General features: G+C 36.4%; 1 protein-coding gene across 1 annotated transcript in view; it reads right to left on the bottom strand.

Annotated features, from left to right (window-relative positions):
* LOC107570807 (teneurin-2-like) overlaps window positions 1-24,203 on the bottom strand; it is a 100,253-nt gene extending 76,050 nt beyond the window's left edge. The window contains exon 1 of the mRNA XM_016257075.1: window positions 24,025-24,203. The gene's annotated coding sequence lies outside the window, so the exon portion shown is untranslated. The remainder of the gene's footprint in view (window positions 1-24,024) is intronic.
* Window positions 24,204-24,603: the final 400 nt, after the last annotated feature.

Below are 24,603 nucleotides of genomic sequence, written 5' to 3'. Positions count from 1 at the left end.
CCCTCTTTGAACTGTTGCCATCTGGTCGACGCTACAGAGCTCTGAGCACCAGAACGACCAGACACAGGAACAGTTTCTTTCCTCAGGCAATTCATCTCATGAACACCTAACAATAATCGTGGAACACACAACACTAGTATACATTATTTATTTAACACATACTTATTTACATTTCAAATTTGCACATATCATACCTGTACATACAAAATAGTCTGTATTATATATTGTGTTTTTGCTTTTTTGTACATTGCCTATTTTGTATATTTTTATATTATTCTTTTTATTATCTGTTTCCTGTCTTATCACTGTCATTCTGTTGCACTGTGGAGCTTCTGTCACTAAAACAAATTCCTCGTATGTGTAAACATACCTGGCAATAAAGCTCATTCCGAAGAGAGTCTGATCAAGAGTCTGATTCTGATTCTGAAGGCTTCAAGACGCCCTATTACCATAGCGGGAAGTGTTGAACCAATGTAGGATCTCTCTGCCACAACATTCAACCTATTCTCTTGATCCGGTTTAAAAAAATAAAACTATAAAAGCGCCTAAGACATGTAGTGATGTAGATAAAACTGACAGTTAGTTTTGTTATAAAAAAACAGAAAAGTGACAATGATTCATGCTGCCTACTGTAGCGGATCAGCTCAATGGGGAAATATGAATAATTAACCATAACTAGTTATAATTAACTATTCATATTTTAGATCCACTGTAGATATTTAGCTGACCACTCAGGGTCAACCGTCTTGTCAATTCTAAGAACGTTAATTTCCTGGTTAAAGGAAATAACTTTCTTACTGTACAATTCTATAAGTTTGTAACGTAAATCTGCATGATTATTGACTCCGGTTATGACTAAACGATGAACACGTCAAGTGTGATACAAGTAAGGTTTTATTAACTACATAAACACTTAAACTAGTCTAACATACTACATAAACACATTAAGCCGGTCTAACATACACATACACACACACACACACATACAGTTGGTATAGGAAAGGGTTAAAGTTTAACTCAGCATAGAAAGAGGCATAAAGAATGGATTTTATGGAACACTTTGCATGTATATTCAACAGATCAAAGCCTTCAGGGATACGTCAGATTCTGAGTTCAAACACACCTTGTAGAAAGGTGTAACTGATACTTAATGCATCAATTAAATCGACTAAGTTTGATACTTGCACGTCTGTATGAACAAAGATTCCTGATGCGATCTTACGGCCCCAAGATCTTGCTGAAGTTGGTTGATGAGAAAGGACCAGTTTGAGTCAGAGTCACTTGATGAATGGAAAGGACTAGGCCGAAAGGCCTGGCACAGATGCTTTGGTATCCTGAAGCGTTTCTCACATCTTCTTAGCTTAATGACCGAACCACCGACTGGGGCGGGTCTCTTGAAGTGTGGCCTTTAAAGCCTGCAGAGATTCACGCCTCTCAAGATGGGCTTGCCCAATGGGGAAGTCCGGAATCTCAAGTGGGAGTTCTGCGTTTTTATGGCCCTTTGTCTCTAAGCATGGTATTTTGCATATGTAATTCACTTGAGTGTTGATGCAGAAATTAGTAATGATTCTTAGAACATCCATATGTTGCAGAGGTATCAGCATGTAATATGCACTCTCAGTTAGATCATCCGAAGACGAATTCATAGATACTAGACATGGTAGAGTTACTTATATGAATGAGTGGTTTATCGTAAGCATGAATAAAAATAGTCTATAATACAACAGATTAAATACAAAACAGCAATAATACACACAATGGCCTGAAGAAAATGTGTGTTCATTCAAAGAAAAGGTTTTCCTATGAATTAATTAGTAGAACAGTCCATTTCTCCTGTGCATTTTTACCCCTTGTTTCTGGAGAAAGCAGAATGAGAGCCGGCTCGCATTCCACAAGGTTGTAAATGTATCGGGTTACCATGAAACCAGGGTCTTGTTCGGCGTCCTGGGGTGTTACAAAGTATTTGTGAAATCTAGCTAACAAAATATATATTGTGTGTTGGAGTGGTCCAGACGCTACACTACTTCAGGCAACGACTACATGAATCTTATCAAATACATTTCAAAGAAAAAATTCTAGCGGTTTCTTTTTTTAACACAGAAAACCACTTATTTACTCAATGGAGTGAAATATGACAAGACACTTTGACTTTTGTAATTCAAGCCTTACTTTTGACAACACGTTTCACACTCTCATTCTGACTTAGGCTAATTGAAATGGCATATCTTGATTATTTGCAACTGACTTGATTCATACTTGTGAAATGAAGACCTATACTTAACTTAACTAATTCACTTATTAATAATGTTGTGTTCTAAAAATGTGGAAATGATGAATGGTGTTAATGAAGTTATTATTTTATGACAATACAAGTAACATGTGATGATCTTCAGTGACGTTTGGCTTGATACATCTAATTGCACTTCTCCAAATAGAGGACTGAAGGATCTTGAGAGTAAAATACATTCACAATACTTCACAAAAGCTATCTTTATTCTCCTTTTTAACTTCTGACAGCTTAAAATCCAAAAGTAGGTGTGCAGGCTCATGATGTCTCATTAAAGTGCTCATGTGCAGCGAGATTCTTCTCAAAGGGCTCTGAACTCTAAAAGAAGCCACAGTCATGCTCCAAGTGGATGACACCAGCGGCTTGAGGAAAACAGCAGGCACTTCAAGCTCATTTGGCTTCGGCTCAAATGGAGTTTAAAAATGCTATAAAATCACTGCCCTTAAAACATACAACATTATGTGTAAAATGTTTGGCTGATTTAAAAACTATTCCTCCAGACACAAGCACACAATATCAAAAAATTCATGATACAAACATAATATGTGTACCGTTATAATGGCAATCTCTCTAATAAGTTGCTTATACTCAGCAGGGCTGGGTTTATTTATTCATAAATATGGTAAAATCTGAAATACTATTACAATAACTGTGTCCTATTGTAATATATTTTAAAATGTAATTTATTCCTTGATGGCAAAACTGTTTTTTCAACAGTCATTAGTTCAGTCTTCAGTGTCACATGATGCTTTAGAAATCATTCTAATTTGCTGATTTGCTCCTCAATGAACATTTATTTTTATTATTAATGTTGGAAATGGTTTGGCTGCTTAATATTTTTGTGGAAACTGTGAGAAATAGAAAACTTCTACAACATTATAATCATTATTATAAATGCCTTTCCTGTTACTTTTTTGATCAATCCAATGCTTTCTTTTAAACAACAACAAAAATCTGACCGACCCTAAAATTTGGAAACAAATGCATGCACATAAGTTTCATTTTTCTTCTACCTGATATTTGTACATGTGTATAGTCAGGAGCACAATACACATTTGAGTCTGATGCCTCGGGGGACTTTTTTTATCGCCCGTACAGAGCTGGGACATAATTCATTTCATAAGACTCAATTTACAGAGCAATCAGGGATTAATGTTCATCCCGGTCTATAAATCAGCATTTTTATCAGGCCTGAGACCCTCTCAGCATGCTAATGGCCAGCGTGAGAGCAGCTGTGTTTGAAAGAGCTGGAAGGAACAAGCTTGTGGCAGTAATTGGAATGGTCACACCCACAGGCCACAAAAAAAAAAGATTGACTGAAGGAAAGAGTGGATAGTGTAAATATAGTTTTGGGAGGGAAGGAGATGACATTTGCTGTGACAGAAATCAATCAGATGTCAAGCATACACAGATTGGCCCAGACGTAATAAAGGACAACATTTTCAGTGAATAATGGCGTAAATTTGGGTCTGTTCCTCACACAAAGCTACATCATATGATTTAAGAAGGCTTATAACGCATCTTTGTTAAAGCTTTCCACTTTTCTGTTGTGAGCGGGCAAAATATAAATAATACAAAAATAAAGACAGCAAATAGTTTCTAGTCTCCACTGACTAATTTTATAGTATTTTTTTCCATATTATGGAAGTCAATGGGAAACAACAAATGTTTGGTTACCCACATTCTTCAAAATATCTTCTTTTATGCTCAACAGAAGACAGACATTCATACAGGTTTGGAACAACCTGAGAGTGAGCAAATGATGACGGATGGCTAGCCTCACTATGAAATGCCTCCCACTGTATGACAAACATACATCATATCTTTTCATCCACAGTATCTTCCTCTGGCTTAGTGCAGGTAGAATCCATCTCAGATTTATCCACTTACAACCAATTACTGTAATACTTACACTGGCCAACTTCATTCATTAAAATCATGATTACATTTGTCTAGTGGGGTAAAGGCTGGAATGAAACTACTAAAGAGAGAGAGAGTGAAAAAATAGATTGGAACAAAAGAAAAATAGGCCTCTGCGCCATTATTTGGAAGATTGCCCTGGAGAGCAGTAAGATACATCCTACTGAAGTGATCAGATTCTACTCAAGTAATGAAGCAGTCAGCCATTTTAATGCCTTGGAAATTACAGAAGAGAAAATGGCTATTTAAATGCAGTACTTGACCATGCTGAAAAATTACTTACTCAGCCTGGCTCCCACATTAAGCAAAAGTTACCGACATGGGGTTTATACCTATCACCTTAGCTACATTCATGGTGAATGTCAAATTAAAACTGCCAGTAGATCGAATGACTGAACGAGAAAAAAAAAGCTGATCCATATGTGGTTTGAACTCTGTAATGCAACAGTCTCAATTCACTCATTTTCACTTTCTCTATTCGTGCTGGGCAAAGCTACAGTATAGTCTCCTCTATGTGTCTGAAGAAAAAGGAATATAAAAGCCACTCTTATGAAAATATTAATATGTAAGTTCTAATACAAGAGATTACAGGACGTCTGGAACTGGAGTGTCTTCCTATGGACCTCTTCATGGTCTTACATGAAAATGTAACAATTTCCATATTCAGTATCACAGCACAAAACGCACACAGCACTCCACAGTGCACACAAAGATCTACTGTAGATTAATTTAAGAAAAAGACATCTGTGTTATGAACCTATTATACTGCGGAGCATTAACCTCATGCTGTTAAATGAAAGATCTTTCACACTCAAACATTTGCAGCAACATTTGCTGGGCATTTAAAACTATGTGAAATGTTATAGAGATTCTAGTTACACAAAAATAGAGATTAAAATCTTTATTTTAGTGTGTTTTTCATGACCTAGCGAACTGTGATCACTGAAATGTTGTGGCTCATACACACTCATTCAGTGCTTGCGAAGGACAACTGTATTTATAAACAGGTGTGACTCTTAAATTGAGCTATGTATATAACATCTCACAAGAGCAGATTCAGTGTTATCTACTTGATGGTCAGATCACATGATATTTGACAAGAATTCAGATCACACGAATCATTTGCTTTTACAAGAAATACGTTTTTTTTGAAAATGGTATAAAAGTTTGGCAAAATAATCTAAAACCAAAATGACTACAAAGAGTACATTTCTAAGAACTTGACGAGTTTTAAACTAGATTTTTAATTTTATTTATGACACTCTTATATGTTATTGACCCACATCGCAATATCATAATTGGATCATAAGTTCGTCATCAGCCTCACAAACATCTCTCATTCATGTCTATGGAGCATTCATTTTCATGTCTTCTGTCTCGGCATCAGACTCATACTGGCACTATTTAATGACTGAGATAATACAAAAACTCAATTTAAACTTAACTCTACTTGTGTAATTGTTACGCCTCAAGGGCTCATTAGACTTCTACATCTACACCACTATTAAAAACAAACAACTCTTTGCCATAGTTCAGTAGTCCAGAGTCTCTCAAAGGCCACAGAATGCACATATGAAACTTGCTCCATGGACGGTAAGTGGCTTGACAGATCACTAAAGGTCCTGCTTGCCATATGGAGCTACAGCTCAGAGAGTTTCAGAGTAGAATGAGACTTCTGAAGCAGTTGGGCAAAAAAAAAAAAGGAGCCATGATCGGATCACCCTCTGGCATGTGCTTCTTCATCCCTTCTGTTTTACAATAATTCTCCATTTCAGTGGCAGCAAGCTGCCAAGCGAACCAGACCCAGCCCCACCAGCAGCTGGTCCTCAGACCTGCAGTTTTATGTTGTGGAAATGGGTTTTCAATTAAAAAGTCTATTCAAACAAGTTTTTTTACCCCCTGAAATGGTGGAACTCATTATAACCCTGAAATGTAGTACATCAAGTGAAGTGTGAAAGTTTTCTTGTTCTTTATTTATGTGGTGATTTATTATAAGTAAATTAATAATTCGATAATGTGAAAAAAGCAATGACGCACCATTAGAGGCTGATGAAACGAACAATGCTCTGTTGCTCTCAAGCTCTTAAAGAGGAAAAGAGTCAAGGCTAATACAAACAAATACACAAACAGATGTATATATGTACACACAAACAAACATGCCCTTATTTTTTTTATTTACTGCTTGTTGAACACATGCTTTTCTGCTCTTAAACGCCTTGTATGCACTTGTGTGTGTGTGTGTGAGTGTGTGCCAGTCTATTTTTGCAAACCCAACCACTGGATAGTTTGCCAGTTGACGGAACACTCACCTGCTTAGGAATCTGTAAAACCGCTAAAACATGCCAGAGCTTTGCCTGAACAGATCTGTCCACAAGCGTGCAGAATAAATACATAAACAAGCAAAACTTCTAAATACACACACGCATATCTAAGCAACCCTTGCCCACTGCCTCTGAAGCAAGGAAATTACTTGTGGAAATGAGGTCCACTAAATAGACAGGGCCACTAGAGCCGGGCAAACAGCAGTTCTCTCAGGCCACTGATGGCTAAACTACTGCAGCATGTTGGTGACGTCCATGAGCTGCACACAGCAGGGCTAAATAGACGGGGAAAATGTTTAGGGACTCTGGGAGGCAGCTGTGAGCCTAACAATGGCTTTCTTTTGACATGGGAATTGTTAAGGCAGACTGTTGCAGGGCAAACACATTTAGTGTAGCCTACATCTTCAGTTGTGAAGGAATAGAGGAGAGAAATGGATAATTAAGAGATAGAAAAAAGGAGGTCTGTAATATACGGTGGCCGAGAAGTGCAGAACAAATCACAATTCTGAAAACAAAATAACAAATTACAAACGCAAATGCATGTCTAAAAAACAAAATAACAATTCAGAAAGCACAACAACAATTCAGAAAACATTATAATAAGTCAGAAAACACAATGACAAATTCGAAAAAAAAAATAACAAGTCAGAAAACACAATGACAAATCAGACAAACCGGAAAAGGTAGGTATAGTTTGAGAGAGTGCCATTGGTTTGAGATTACTCACCACTGACTGGATGAGACATCTGTCAATCAACGTATACAGGAAGAACCAGCCGAAGAACAGCAGAGTCGTGGTAGAAAGTTTGGAGATGGTATTAAAGTAGCTCAGTTTAAATGTATTGTATGAATTGCCCTTACTCTGGAATAAAAAATACAGTGTGTATATTTACATTTAGTTAAAAGTGGTAGTAGAATATGAGCTCCAGTGGCGCAGATGGATAAGTGCTTGCCCTTGGCTTTTTGACGCGATCGACCCGGGTTCGATCCCGCCTTTTGCCGAGGTTTTTTTCCCTCCCTTTTCAAATCTCGTATCACATCGTAAAGGCATTTATTTTCAATAAAAATTAAGGAAATAATCAAAAAGTTGAAAAAAAAGTATCGGGTAGGGTTAGGGTAGGTGTAGGGAGGGCTTTATTGTACCAATAAGGTGGCATCCATTTAATAATTAAAATTATAATTTACACTCAATACGTTATTATTGCATACTGTTTTATAATGTACTACAATACTGAAGTGCAGATAATTGCCACTATTTGCAACAAGTAGTATACTTGATAGTAGAAATCCTGCTATTTTAACATAGTGTAAATAGGTATTTGCACTTAGTGTAAATAGCATATTGCTAAAAATACTGCTATTTTCACTTAGTGTAAATAGAATCCATTGCTAATACGAGATTTGAAAAGGGAGGAAAAAAAAGCTAGGCAAAAGGCGGGATCGACCCCGGGTCGATCGCGTCAAAAAGCCAAGGGCAAGGACTTATCCACCTGGGCCACTGGAGGTGATGTGCTACAGCCACTTTTAACTAAATGTAAATATACACTCCGTATTTTTTATTCCAGTGTAAGGGCAAATCATACAATACATTTAAACTGAGCTACTTTAATACCATCTCCGAACTTTCTACCACGACTCTGCTGTTCTTCGGCTGGTTCGTCCTGTATACGTTGATTGACAGATGTATCGTCCAGTCAGCGGTGAGTAATCCCAAACCAATGGCACTGTCTCAAACTATACCTACCTTTTCCGGTTTGTCTGAATTGTCGTCGTGTTTTCTGACTTGTTAATTTGTTTTCAGATTTTTCGTTGTGTTTTCTGACTTGTTATTTTGTTTTCGAATTTGTCATTGTGTTTTCTGACTTGTTATAATGTTTTTTGAATTGTTGTTGTGTTTTCTGAATTGTTATTTTGTTTTTTAGACTTGCATTTGCATTTGTAATTTGTTCTTTTGTTTTCAGAATTGTGATTTGTTCTGCACTTCTCGGCCACCGTAGTAATACCTGAAGAAAGCATGAGCTGTGAAATAATTCATTGTTAACAGCCCTCTGAAAAAATAAAATAAAAACAGTTGGGAATTTTTGAATTGCCATCAATGAAGAAAAAGGATTTTGCATCAGTGTTATGGTTCCTCTGAAACAGGAAAAGAGTCAAAGCTAACACACACACACACACACACACACACACACACACAAAGATATACACATACACAAACAAACTCTTACTTTTTATTTATTTGGAGTTTTTTAATGATAAATTTAATATATTAATATATTAATAACAGGGCTCTAGACTGCGACCATTTTTTGAGAATGTGTGAGTTAAAGGTGGGGTATGTATTTTTTCAAAAACGCTTTAGAAAACTAAGTCGGGCCGAGTACCAAAACAAACTTGCAGCCAATCAGCAGTAAGGTGCGTGTCTACTCATGATGCGGAGGAGAGAGTGCTCAGTGCACAGGATGGACATTAGCCGAGCCGAGCGACGACAGAAAGATAGAGATGGCAGATAAAAAAACAAAAGAGGAAAACGTCTGCGGAACAAAAGAAGGCTTACGATAAGGCAAGAAGAAGGACCCGTGTAAATTTCGGATCAGCTTTCCAGCGCTGGAGAGAACTCAAGGAGCGGGAAGGCTGAGGTTACGTTGTTTCTTCTCGATAGTTGAGTAACATTGGTTTTGCTTTGTTTCACAGAACTAATGTATGCTGGCTTTTGCTTGAATATGCTCGTGTGTCATGTTCACTTGTTTGTTCATCTGCAATTGTATTGTCGTTCCCTTCAGCTATGATAAAGACACATTCATTTCCACACCCTATAAGCCTGGAGCGTCTAAACCTCCTCCACTGTCTGTTTCAAGCGTCAGCTCCCAAAGTGTGTCCGAAAAGTAAGATAATATGTTTAATACAGTAGATAATAATACAGCAGATTCCGCCATAATCGTTGCCTGGGTTGCGCACGTACAGTGGGGAAAAAAAAATATTTAGTCAGCCACCAACAAACAGATGCCATTAATACAGGTAACGAGTGGAGGACAGAGGAGCCTCTTACAGAAGAAGTTACAGGTCTGTGAGAGCCAGAAATCTTGCTTGTTTGTAGGTGACCAAATACTTATTTTACCGAGGAATTTACCAATTAATTCTTTAAAAATCCTACAATGTGATTTTCTGGATTTTTTTTCTCATTTTGTCTCTAATAGTTGAGGTATACCTATGATGAAAATTACAGGCCTCTCTCATCTTTATAAGTGGGAGAACTTGCACAATTGGTGGCTGACTAAATACTTTTTTGCCCCACTGTATGTGTGGGGCAGAGCTATCAAAATAGGGGTGAGACCCTTTTGGGGTAGGGGGGTGTTTGTTTTGGTGATTTGAAATATCAACATTGGCTACCAGAAATCACTTACCCCACCGTTAAAATTTTACGTGGTTGCATTTGTGCGAGTGCATGGTCTGCTCTGATTTCCCTGATCACAAATAATACTGATGAAAAAGAACGGGTTGAATGTTAATCCCACTTTTGTTACCATATAACTATAAACTATCATAATGGAAAAACTATTCATCAGCATGCATTGATTAATCCCATGTTGAAGCCCCCCAAAAAAGTGTGATCAAATCATGTGCTGCTGCGACCAACTGAGAAAGTTAGTCGTACCACTGCGAACAGTGGGAAGAATGAGTCTACAGCCCTGAATAATATAAAAATATTACATAATTATATATAAATACATTTACCAGAATTTCCCAGTTTTGCATCTGTGTTATTTTAGTATTAGCCTACCTTTTTATAGCATTTATTACTATTTTGATTTGACTTTCATTTTTATATTTTCACTTTTTATCTCAGTTTAAATTCGTTTTGTTATGTGCTTGTCATTTTTTATTAGTTATATATACAGTGCTGCTTGAATGTTTGTGAACCCTTTAGAATTTTCTATATTTCTACATAAATATGACCCAAAACATCATCAGATTTTCACACAAGTCCTGAAAGTAGACAAAGAGAATCTAATCAAACAAAGGAGACAAAAATATACTGTCATTTATTTATTGAGAAAAATTATCCAGTTTTAAATATTTGAGAGTGGCAAAAGCATGAGAATCTTTGCGTTAAGTATCTGGTCTGATCCCCTTTTGCAGCAATAACTGCAGCTAAACATTTCTTGTAACTGCTGATCAGTCCTGCACAATGACTTGTTGGAATTTTAGCCCATTCCTCTGTGCAGGACCTGGGTTTCCTCCTATGAACTGCTTCCTTCAGGTCCTTCCACAACATTTCAATTGGATAAAGGTCCGGACTTTGACTCGGCCATTCCAAAACATTAACTTTGTTCTTCTTTAACCATTCTTTGGTAAAATGACTTGTGTGCTTGGGGTTGTTGTATTGCTGCATGACCCACTTAATCTTGAGATTCAGTTCTCGGACAGATGTCCAGACATTTTCCTTTAGAATTTGCTGGTATTATTCAGAATGTATTGTGCCATCAATGATGGCAAGCCGTCCTGGCCCAAATGCAGCAAAATAGGCCCAAACCATGATACTACCACCACCATGTTTCATGTTTTCATTTAAACCAAAAAGTTCAATTTTGGTCTCATCTGTCCACAAAACCTTTCTCCAGTAGCTGTCTGGCTTGTCCACATTATCTTTAGCAAACTGCGGATAGGCAGCAATGTTCTTTTTGGAGAACAGTGGCTTTCGCCTTGCAACTCTGCCATGCACATCATAGTTGTTCAGTGTTTTTCACTTCAACATTAGCCAATGTGAGAAAGGCCTTTAGTTGCTTAGAAGTAACCTTGGGGTTCTTTGCAACCTTGTGGACTATTACACGTCTTGCTTTTGGAGTGATCTTTGTTGGTCAACCACTCCTGGGGAGGGTAACAGTGGTCTTGAATTTCCTCCATCTGTACACAATCTGTATGACTGTTGATATGTGGAGTCCAAACTCTTAAGAGACGGTTTTGCAACCTTTTCCAGTCTGATGAGCAACAAGAGCTCTTTTTCTGAGGTCCTCAGAGATCTCCTTTGTTTGTGCCATGATTCACTTCTACAAACATTATCAGACTTTGATAGATCCCCGTTCTTTAAAGTATTCGTTATATTAATTATATATATTTCTATTTAGCTTTTATTACCCATTTATTAATATTTTTTTATTTTAGTTTTTGTAATTTTAGTACTTTATCATTTTTTTTTTCCAGTTTTATTTCAATTTTCAATTCATTTAAATTTTTCATTTTATTTTTGGCTAACAATAACAAAAACACTTTATTGCATGCACAATGGTGTAGATATGGCATCTACCAGCAGAGTTAATTGCCTGGGAACAGAGAAATAGTAATCCTTTTTTGTTTTAACTTGCCAATACAATGATACTTATTGACTTGGACACAGCATGAAGCAGGAAGTTAAAATTTCCAGTCATATACCGATGTCACTGTACAGATACTCTATTCACAGTGAGTTTGTCACTGGTGATTAATTGATTACACAACCAGCTGTCTATTAATAGTGGGTTACTGAGATAGCACGCAGTGATAACAATAATGAAGCTGAATCAAAGCTTAAATAAAGTTGTCAAGCAGACAAAACATTGGAGGGAGCCAAACATATGAAGAAGAACCCTCATTCACAAGACCAGTAAACCAGGGCCTAACCTTGTTTGGAGGAGAACTGGAGCAAAGCAACTGGGCAGCAGAACAAGACCTCTGCCAGCATCCACAGAGCTCAACCGTCTGGGTGAGGGATTAAATAAGAGAGCATTATACAAAATAGTGGCTCCATTCTGTTCAGGGATCAGGTCTGTAGGCCATGCAGATGTGTGCTGTAATGCTCTAATAGGATTGACTGAATGCAGCACAGGAAATGCTGGGCCTCAGCACCTATGGCCAGGTCTTTGAGATGGGTCAGAAAATTACAGCTGTAATGGGGTCATGTCTCTCAAGCTGCCATGTAACTGTTTTCTGGGCAATTATATTTTTAGCATGTTCAGGAAGAAAAATACTGAAATGCTTCCTCTGTTGGCTGTCAGTGTTGTTAGCTGTCACCTTGGTTTAGTTTCTGTAACAATCTCCCAGACTCAATTTTTTCAAACATTGTTTTTTCCACCGGAGGACCAGTTAGAACTTGATGCTCTTTTTCTCCTTTCTCCTTTTGGTAGATCTGAGTACTTTTCACATCAAAGTTTGTTCCAATTTGTCGGTGCGCATAAACGGGTTTGCAATTGATGTAAAATCCAACCAACCATACATTTAGTTTAAACCTTATTATTGAACTTATTAGTTAAAAGCATTGATAGTATCATTTGAGAGATTTTTTATGAAGAGGTGTAGGACAGAGACATTCAATTGTTTAATTCTGTGAATCAGTTCAAACTGTGTTTTAAACAATTCAAAACTCAAATTAAATTATTCATTTGTCTCAGTACTCAAAAACTTATATTTTTTTATAGAATATATTAACATATTAAAAATGCTATATTACAGTGTCTGTAACAGTTTAGTATAGGGACCCATTCTCACTTTTAACCAGTTACTTATTATTAACATGCCTCTTATTAACATATTGGCTGTTTATTAGTACTTATAAAGCATTTTTTGCATGACCATATTCTACATTCCTAATCCTACCCAATACCTAAACTTAACAACTACCTTACTAAATATTAGCAAGCAGCAAATTAGGAGTTTATTGAGACAAAAGTCATAGTTAATGGTTTGTTAATAGTGAGAACTGGACTTTAAATGTGTGTGTGTGGCCAGGCCACAATGTTAATTATACATATTATTATTTTTAATTTTTTTTTATTCACACACACAAGCAAAACCACTGTGGTGGAGCTACAAAAATGAACGTCTCGGTTACATATGTAACCCTCGTTCCCTGAAGGAGGGAACGGAGACGTCACGTCGGTGACCGTTGAATTGGGATCTCGCTTAGAGAGACCAATCTACTTTGAGTGTAAACTAAACGAGCCAATGCACATTGGCATGCGATTACTGCATTCAGCTGCCGTTGATCACAGCATGAGTATAAGTAGGCAGCAGGTGCAGCGGTAACGAGTGGAGGACAGAGGAGCCTCTTACAGAAGAAGTTACAGGTCTGTGAGAGCCAGAAATCTTGCTTGTTTGTAGGTGACCAAATACTTATTTTACCGAGGAATTTACCAATTAATTCTTTAAAAATCCTACAATGTGATTTTCTGGATTTTTTTTCTCATTTTGTCTCTAATAGTTGAGGTATACCTATGATGAAAATTACAGGCCTCTCTCATCTTTATAAGTGGGAGAACTTGCACAATTGGTGGCTGACTAAATACTTTTTTGCCCCACTGTATGTGTGGGGCAGAGCTATCAAAATAGGGGTGAGACCCTTTTGGGGTAGGGGGGTGTTTGTTTTGGTGATTTGAAATATCAACATTGGCTACCAGAAATCACTTACCCCACCGTTAAAATTTTACGTGGTTGCATTTGTGCGAGTGCATGGTCTGCTCTGATTTCCCTGATCACAAATAATACTGATGAAAAAGAACGGGTTGAATGTTAATCCCACTTTTGTTACCATATAACTATAAACTATCATAATGGAAAAACTATTCATCAGCATGCATTGATTAATCCCATGTTGAAGCCCCCCAAAAAAGTGTGATCAAATCATGTGCTGCTGCGACCAACTGAGAAAGTTAGTCGTACCACTGCGAACAGTGGGAAGAATGAGTCTACAGCCCTGAATAATATAAAAATATTACATAATTATATATAAATACATTTACCAGAATTTCCCAGTTTTGCATCTGTGTTATTTTAGTATTAGCCTACCTTTTTATAGCATTTATTACTATTTTGATTTGACTTTCATTTTTATATTTTCACTTTTTATCTCAGTTTAAATTCGTTTTGTTATGTGCTTGTCATTTTTTATTAGTTATATATACAGTGCTGCTTGAATGTTTGTGAACCCTTTAGAATTTTCTATATTTCTACATAAATATGACCCAAAACATCATCAGATTTTCACACAAGTCCTGAAAGTAGACAAAGAGAATCTAATCAAACAAAGGAGACAAAAATATACTGTCATTTATTTATTGAGAAAAATTATCCAGTTTTAAATATTTGAGAGTGGCAAAAGTCGCAAAAGCACGACAATCTCAGCGTTAAGTGTCTGGTCTCATCCCTTTTTGCAGCAATAACTGCAGCTAAACATTTCTTGTAACTGCTGATCAGTCCTGCACAATGACTTGTTGGAATTTTAGCCCATTCCTCTGTGCAGGACCTGGGTTTCCTCCTATGAACTGCTTCCTTCAGGTCCTTCCACAACATTTCAATTGGATAAAGGTCCGGACTTTGACTCGGCCATTCCAAAACATTAACTTTGTTCTTCTTTAACCATTCTTTGGTAAAATGACTTGTGTGCTTGGGGTTGTTGTATTGCTGCATGACCCACTTAATCTTGAGATTCAGTTCTCGGACAGATGTCCAGACATTTTCCTTTAGAATTTGCTGGTATTATTCAGAATGTATTGTGCCATCAATGATGGCAAGCCGTCCTGGCCCAAATGCAGCAAAATAGGCCCAAACCATGATACTACCACCACCATGTTTCATGTTTTCATTTAAACCAAAAAGTTCAATTTTGGTCTCATCTGTCCACAAAACCTTTCTCCAGTAGCTGTCTGGCTTGTCCACATTATCTTTAGCAAACTGCGGATAGGCAGCAATGTTCTTTTTGGAGAACAGTGGCTTTCGCCTTGCAACTCTGCCATGCACATCATAGTTGTTCAGTGTTTTTCACTTCAACATTAGCCAATGTGAGAAAGGCCTTTAGTTGCTTAGAAGTAACCTTGGGGTTCTTTGCAACCTTGTGGACTATTACACGTCTTGCTTTTGGAGTGATCTTTGTTGGTCAACCACTCCTGGGGAGGGTAACAGTGGTCTTGAATTTCCTCCATCTGTACACAATCTGTATGACTGTTGATATGTGGAGTCCAAACTCTTAAGAGACGGTTTTGCAACCTTTTCCAGTCTGATGAGCAACAAGAGCTCTTTTTCTGAGGTCCTCAGAGATCTCCTTTGTTTGTGCCATGATTCACTTCTACAAACATTATCAGACTTTGATAGATCCCCGTTCTTTAAAGTATTCGTTATATTAATTATATATATTTCTATTTAGCTTTTATTACCCATTTATTAATATTTTTTTATTTTAGTTTTTGTAATTTTAGTACTTTATCATTTTTTTTTTCCAGTTTTATTTCAATTTTCAATTCATTTAAATTTTTCATTTTATTTTTGGCTAACAATAACAAAAACACTTTATTGCATGCACAATGGTGTAGATATGGCATCTACCAGCAGAGTTAATTGCCTGGGAACAGAGAAATAGTAATCCTTTTTTGTTTTAACTTGCCAATACAATGATACTTATTGACTTGGACACAGCATGAAGCAGGAAGTTAAAATTTCCAGTCATATACCGATGTCACTGTACAGATACTCTATTCACAGTGAGTTTGTCACTGGTGATTAATTGATTACACAACCAGCTGTCTATTAATAGTGGGTTACTGAGATAGCACGCAGTGATAACAATAATGAAGCTGAATCAAAGCTTAAATAAAGTTGTCAAGCAGACAAAACATTGGAGGGAGCCAAACATATGAAGAAGAACCCTCATTCACAAGACCAGTAAACCAGGGCCTAACCTTGTTTGGAGGAGAACTGGAGCAAAGCAACTGGGCAGCAGAACAAGACCTCTGCCAACATCCATGGAGCTCAACCGTCTGGGTGAGGGATTAAATAAGAGAGCATTATACAAAATAGTGTCTCCATTCTGTTCAGGGATCAGGTCTGTAGGCCATGCAGATGTGTGCTGTAATGCTCTAATAGGATTGACTGAATGCAGCACAGGAAATGCTGGGCCTCAGCACCTCTGGCCAGGTCTTTGTGATGGATCAGAAAATGACAGCTGTGATGGGGTTATGTCTCTCAAGCTGCCATGTAGCTGTTTTCTAGGCAATTATATTTTTAGGGTGTTCAGGAAGAGAAATACTGAAATGCTTCCTCTGCATGTTGGCTGTCAGTGTTGTTAGCTGTCACCTCAGTTTAGTTTCTGTAACAATCTCCCAAACTAAATTTTTTTTAACGTTGGTTTATCCACAGGAGGACCAGTAGGAACTTGATGGTCTTTTTCTCCTTTCTCCTTTTGGTAGATCTGAGTACTTTTCACATCAAAGTTTGTTCCAATTTGTCGGTGAGTACAAACGGGTTTTCAATTGATGTAAAAGCATTCCAACTAAATTCCAGACACTTGGTTTAAACCTTATTGTTAAAATTATTAGTTAAAAAGCATTGATAGTATAATTTGAGATATTTTTTTATGAGAACAGAAACGTTTTGTTTATTTTGTAAATCAGTTCAAACTATCATTACACAATCAGTTCATACTGTGTCTGTCACACACACACACACACACACACACAAGCAATACCACTTTGGTGGAGCTACACAAATGAATGTAAATCATGAGCACTCAAAAACTTCAAGAGTTCATTATCAAGCTACTTGCAAAACAAATCCATTAGTACTTAAAAGTCAAGCTGTCAGATTGTATGTATATTTCCAGCGAGATCGTAATATGCTGAGACTGATTTGAAATGCAACAGTTTGACTTTAATGAAAAATACTGAGAATGTCTTGAATATTAAGGTGTTCAGTAAGATGAATGCATAATGAACAGAGAATTTACTCACGGAGCATTCTGCCTCTTTCCTAGTGTGTGACAAGGCTATGATCCTTCACAATGTTAAACCATGACGCAATGACTGACAAGCTGCCACATTAGACATTCTTATAGCCAATTTCCACCCTCACAAAACACCTTTCATTCAGTAGTCACTCAAAACTAACAAATGAGTCAGTCTGAATCACACAGATGACAAGGGTATTAGTTTAAGTGATTCTATAGTTTACTTTGTTGTCAACAGTATTTTGCCACCATTCATTACTTGGTTACAGCTAGATCCAACACCTGGCCCACAGTGCACAATGCACGTCATTCTCCTGACAAATCTAATAATCATAAAGTTGCTAATGGCCTAAAAACAAAGCACAGCGAATCTGCTCTCATCATCCTAATAACAAGGACTGTCTATCATATGACACTTTTCTTAATTCAACACTAACTCATTGTAATTAAGTCATATTTCTTTAAAAACAAATGCAAATTAAACATTTTTACATTCTTGCCTTTTTACTGCTGCATATAACTTCATTAAACTTTACAGTATTTTTAACCTCTTTATATTGTATGCAAAATGTTTTCATATTGTGCCAAATTAACTCTGTTTAAACATTATATTTAAGAGATATAATCATGACGTGGTGCCAACACAGACATACACGTATTTGCTGATAATTGAGGCTAAATATCAGAAATATTTGCTGATATTTCAATATTTCTCTCTAGTGCTGTAGCTTATGATTTCACAGGCTTTTCAAATCATATATAGCTAATCAATAAAAAATACCACCATAGCCTTGGCAAGAAGGGCAAGTAAGGTGCAGAAAAAATATATAAAAGCAGTAAATGAGAATGAAAGTCAAAAAGACATGTACAAAAAGAAAAAACTATCCACAGAGCAGTAACGCAATGAATCCATTATGAGCAGTCACCTAATTCTCTTTTTCACTGGTGAAATATTACAAATCTCAATGAATTTTTAGCAACGCTGCTTCTTTAAATTAGGTTTCAATGATGTCTTTATGACTAAGAGCAAGACAAAGAGGAAATCGCTGTTCTTTTCAGTAGTTATTTTCAACTTACAGCCAGCACGAATAATTGATTGCGTGCTTTTATTAACTTAGACAATATTCCATTACCTCTAAGGCAGGGCTCCTTGTCGGTTCCTAGGGATAAGTTGATTTAAAAGGATCGTTATGAAGCCTCCTGAGATGGCAGCACTAATTGTACAAATGATAAAACAAGTCTGCCTTTATCTCACAGATGACGGAGCATTTAAGATGAGCTAAAATGAGGTTTGAAATCCATTACATAAGGGACAGGGATCTGATTTAAGGTTCTGGCACATTATTACGATTCCTCCATTCCTGAGCAACTTGTATGCTGCTCGTAGATAGTCACTTGGCAAAAAAAATGTCTTTGAATTTTAACAGTTAAACAAATGGTTTTAGCAAACAAATGACTCTGGAGTTTGGACTGTGTTTATTTAATCTCAATTACTCTTAAGAAAACATCACGAAAGCAGAACCCTGTTTCCATGGCAAACGCCTTCCAAACAAACTCCAAACTGGAAGCGGGCGATGCATCATCAAATTCTCCATTGTTTGAGTATCATGCTGCATTTGATTTTGTCCTTTGTCTGAAAAGTTCTCAATCTTACTCCTTAGAAACAATGCAAATGAGAAAAGCAATCAGTGCATTGGCTCAGAAATTTAAGCTCACTGGCTACTTCATTTAGTTCAAAGGTTCATTTAGTACAAAGGATTGAATAAGAGCATGAAATCAAATGAAAACCCAGCCTTGCAGTCTGGCATTCAAGGCTAGAAATAAGCCAATCTTAATTCAAAAACCTGTTCCCAGCTCTAATGAGTGCTTAACAAATTAAGCCGAATGGATTTCTTGATTTGCAAGCCAACAAGAGTAGAAATATTTGACAGCCAGCACTGGTCTCCCCTACTATAGTTTTTATTTTGACTGTAGCTTTCACTGTAGAATTTTCAAATAACACAGCAGGATTAGCACAGACAAATAAGAGGGTCAGTCAACTAAAGTACAAAATACAAAGCCACAGGCACAGAGGTCAGTCATCGCAGACCAGTGGCTGGCCATGAGCGTCTCTAGGCGTATTAGAGTGCAGCACCCCATGCGTTTTCCACTAGTGTCTGTGTTACTGCTGAGGCATTATGGATATTGCACAAACTCAAGGCTATATCTCTTAATCCTCTAATCTGCAGAGCACAGGGAATAGCTGGCTACATATGTAAGACCCTGGAACGCCGGAGCAATGCTCTTAACATAAAAATGTCATATTCACTTCCCTCAGCAGAGATATGTTTACACAAGTCGCCCACACTCATGCATTGTAATTTGATGTAAGCTGTTCGGTTGATAGGGTGGCGTTCTGAGACATGGCTGTATGAGTTTCCCAGGTGAGTTGGTGTGACAGGCCACGCAAAGCTGCTGATGCCGGCGTGCAAAAACCATGAGTTCCTCAGCTACTGAATGTACTGCAGCAAGTAAAAAGTTTAAAAGTGGTAACGAAATTACTATAATCCATAAAGTCAATCCACTGTAGTCAGTGCTTTTGAAACATGGTTTGAATACATTGACTAAAATATTAATAATATAACATATTTGATGTTGGACATTAAAGCATGATGAGCATGATGATTTTTTTTTCATGCTCATCATGCTTTAATGTCCAACATCAAATATGATATATTATTAATATAACATATAAAAATAAATCCACATAATGCTCATCATGCTTTAATGTCCAACATCAAATATGTTATATTATTAATATTTTAGTCAATACAGAGAATAATCAACAGATTCACTAGTTGTCAAAGTAATGATCCGCTGCAGCCCTAGTTGTATACTGTACATACAACTAACACTACATTTTAAGGAACAGTTGCTATTAGTCAGGACACCCATGTGCAAACAAGACAAATAGTATGAATCATTTGTCCACCTGCTTTGCTGGGTTGTTTTGCAATGCAATCAGATACAGCCCCATTTTAAGCCTTCATTTGCTGTAGTTGTAAAGCTTTTCAAAGAAGTGTAATTAAGGTGACAACTCTAAGACAGGAAAATGGAGCCACTTTTTCGCATACGTTTCTGATGTTTGGTTAGCGATTGTTAAAAATGTCGAAAGACTGATGCTAATCTACTTTCTGTTTTGAATATACAGTGGATAAGCACCTTCTATTGCTGTAATCTTCCATGCAGAATGCCTAAAAAGATGACAAATCTGTTTGTTTTGTTACAGGCAATCAGCATCAGTGAAAGCACCTTAAACTACAGCATAAAGAGGCAGATAGTCAGACAGAACACAGAGAAGTGAGGGAATAGGTATGCCTAGAGTTTTTTAATTAACAAAAATAATTCATTTTAATCCATTATTTTAAAAAAATGTTATTCCACATTTTGCTCAATGTTGGGTCCAAATAATGGGCCATTTGAAGGCTCTGAAAACAAATATAGTGACTGTATATATGCTATGCTTTACTTTATATGCAAAAAAAAAGGTTAAAATATAAACATTACACTAGGGCTGGACCAGAATATTCGATTATTCGTTCGGTGGGTTGGCATTCGATTTTCAATTTTGAGATTCGAATATTCTTCTTACTTTTTTTTTAACACCTGGCATCCCCCGCGAAACGGTTCTCATTCGCTCTTGAATATGAATCGCCCATGAGTGAACATCATGATTCAGTTCATCTGGAAGAGAAGACAAAAATGCCGAAGACCTCAGCTGTGTGGGAGCACTTTAAATTGAGTGAGGACAAGACAAAAGCAGTGTGTAATTATGCGATTTGAAACTGGCCTACCACAACAGCACATCAAGTTTGAAAAATCTAAAGTTCTGTAAGTAGTATTTTACATTTATTATATATAGTATATTGTTGGTGTAAAAAAACGAGCTGCTTTTTATCCGCCATGTTAATCAGTAATTTTACACATGATAAAAACGTGCACTTAATTTGCTTGGAAAATACTTGCGGATACGGCAGTCATAAAAAAACGTACAGTAGCCCAGCCTAAAAATAATTTGTCTATATTAAAAGTATTGCTCTTAACAGACCTTTGTGTTTTGTATCACTAGTGCAGTGCCCGTTCTTGGAGCATTTTTTTTTTTTTTGGCGAATTCGTTGCAACAGTCGGCTCGACTGTCTAGAAACATAGCGTTCCCCGACATAAACGACCAACAATATCCAGGGATGCAAAACTATTCGATTTTTTTTGTCAAATTCCACGGTTTTGAATGGAAAGTAGATCTGCCATTTACATGATTCATGTAATTTATAATTGATTATGAGGACAATAGCATTTTTCTGTTTTGCGTTTTCAACAATACAATTGAAATTGAATGGGTACATATTTTAAGATAAAAATATTATTTGCCGTTCAGATTGATTACTTTACAAAAATTCTTATTCTTTTACTGTTCTTTTTTCTTTAATTTATTCCCCTAAAACCATTTAAATCCTTTATTTATTTAGTTTCTTTAAATAAATACTATTACCATAGTGGTCTGGTCTTTATATTTTCCTCAAAATAATTGGTCCCTCCAATGTTCTAGACATGATTACAGCCTTGTTTGGTTTAAATAAAAAAGTTAGTTGAAAGAGAAAGAGAACAAAGAGGGCTTTTTTTTTACTATTCAATAAAGAAGAATAAAAAAGTTTATTTTGCTGTGAAAGTACATGATATTCTAGGCTGCCCATGAAAGCTTTTTTTCAGTGTACATATAATATAGTTAATAGACCTATAGCAATATGTACAGTATACATATCTTCTAGACTATGTGACGATATGACGACTAAAAAATGCCCACCCAGGATATCTGCCAGCACACCCTTCTATAGCCGTCAAGAACTGGGCCTGCTACCGAAGCTTTGAAGCTCAAAAAATGGTATTCGGACCAGCCCTACATTATACATTAAACCCCTCAAAAACAACTGCTGATTGGTTACCATTTTAAAGCCAATGTTCTAGACATGATTACAGCCTTGTTTGGTTTAAATAAAAAAGTTAGTTGAAAGAGAAAGAGAACAAAGAGGGCTTTTTTTTTACTATTCAATAAAGAAGAATAAAAAAGTTTATTTTGCTGTGAAAGTACATGATATTCTAGGCTGCCCATGAAAGCTTTTTTTCAGTGTACATATAATATAGTTAATAGACCTATAGCAATATGTACAGTATACATATCTTCTAGACTATGTGACGATATGACGACTAAAAAATGCCCACCCAGGATATCTGCCAGCACACCCTTCTATAGCCGTCAAGAACTGGGCCTGCTACCGAAGCTTTGAAGCTCAAAAAATGGTATTCGGACCAGCCCTACATTATACATTAAACCCCTCAAAAACAACTGCTGATTGGTTACCATTTTAAAGCAGTAGCTCAAACCACTAAATTAAAAATTTTTTAAAAAACACAAACACAGAGAAATGTTAACTCAGTTATTGTTAACTAAAACTATATCAAACATTTTTTGTTAATTAAAATATATCTGAAATAAAATATAATATAAATATTAGAGGAATAACCACAACTTATTTCAGTTCTAATTTTCATTTAGTCCAAGTTGAAGCTCTAAAATTACTATCTGGAAATAAAATAAATAAAAACTAAAACTGATCTAAAACTAACTATAAAAAATAAAATAAACCTAATTAGTAATATAAAAAAATCTAATAAAATCACAAAAGCATAAATTACTAGAAAATTTACAAACATTTAAATAAAAACTGAACATATAAATTAAAGCCAATTCAAAATATTAATATATAAAAAATTAATTAGTATACAAGTAATACTTAAATAACACACTCACCTATCTTACTAGAATTTTAAACATGTTTTTAATCTCCAACAACCTACATTTAATATAGAACATTTTTGCTAAATGTATGTTGCTTGCTGTCAGGACAAGCCTTAATGCAAGATGGAAATACATTTACAGATAAGGATATAACCATAAAATGAAAACCTTTATGCACCATCACTATGTGGAAAATGTCCAAGCAGAGCATTCTTCAAAATACAGATTCATAATGACATTGGGGTGTGTAAATAATGACAGAATTTTTATGTGCACTGTCCCTTTAAGAAACAGCACTTTCCCAAGTGAAGCTCCAAAATGATGGACGTGTCAAAGGTGGTGATAAATAAAGCTTTTACTAAAGCAACTGACCACCAGAGATTTAAACACAAAAACAAGCAGCCTTAAGCAGCTATTCTTCACAACGAATACCATCAAAAGCTAAAGAGCAGATTAACTGAGACAAAAAATAAATGCTTATCATCACCCAGTCAACTTGACTAATGCATGCAAAATAGTTGCCTACTTAGTATCATAACGCATAATAGAACACATTTGAACTTTAAACTGTCAAAATGAGAGAGAAAGAGATTAACATAATTCATCTCAAGGAGAAAAACACAAATGTGGAAAGCTTTTTCGGCTTAACCTAGGCTAAGTCTCGTTCAGCATTTAAACTAGAAAGTCTGCAAATATAGACAGCGGTGGAGTTGTGCCAATAATAATACTGGTCTAAATTATTGTTATTTAGGCCTTTAAATGGGCTATTATATCCCGTCAGTTCACTGCAGCATGTTAGTTAGTATGCGAGCTCCGCTACTGCGGATGAGATAACGCGCGCGCGTACAGCCTGATACAGCGATGTGTGAAGGAATTTAAACGGACAGTTACAAAAATAAAATATATAAAGCATGATTACCTGTTACGACGGATTAATGTCTTATTAGCACATCTTTTCTCTCTCTTCTTGAAAAGTTTTAGTCCTCGCTCACGTCGGAGTGTTCGCTCTCGAGCTGTTTCTGCGTTCCAGTCAGATACTTATTTCATTCTGCCTGTTGTAACGCTACAGAACGAGCTCGCGACCTAGAAAACTAAAACAAACAACCCATTCCGGAGTGGATGTCCATGGTGTCTCGCACAAAGCGAATGGTTTGGCAGTAGAGCAAGCACATGGGTAGTTGTTGTCATTCGTGCAGCTGTAATGATCAGGGGAGGGTTGAGGAGATGTTTGCCTCAGTAAGACGCTCTGGGTGTTGTTTGGTGCTCAAAGGTATCAAGGTGAGAGATTTTATGAATCATTGTAAACTAACCAATATTGTATAGCCTACTATTTGAGGCATTTTTAGTACTTAAAGGTACGGAAGCAAAAACAAATGAAAATGCTTTAGTGCCTTTTTTCTGTTTCTGTTATATTTTTCCGTATTTTTTATTATCTATATCATTATTATTATTTTATTTTGTTATATTGTTATATTTTATTTTATCCACCGTGTTTGTT

Source organism: Sinocyclocheilus grahami, unplaced genomic scaffold (assembly GCF_001515645.1).
Source record: "Sinocyclocheilus grahami isolate Dianchi unplaced genomic scaffold, SAMN03320097.WGS_v1.1 scaffold1508.1, whole genome shotgun sequence".
NCBI lineage: Eukaryota > Metazoa > Chordata > Actinopteri > Cypriniformes > Cyprinidae > Sinocyclocheilus > Sinocyclocheilus grahami.
This window is presented reverse-complemented; position numbering and strand designations above follow the sequence as displayed.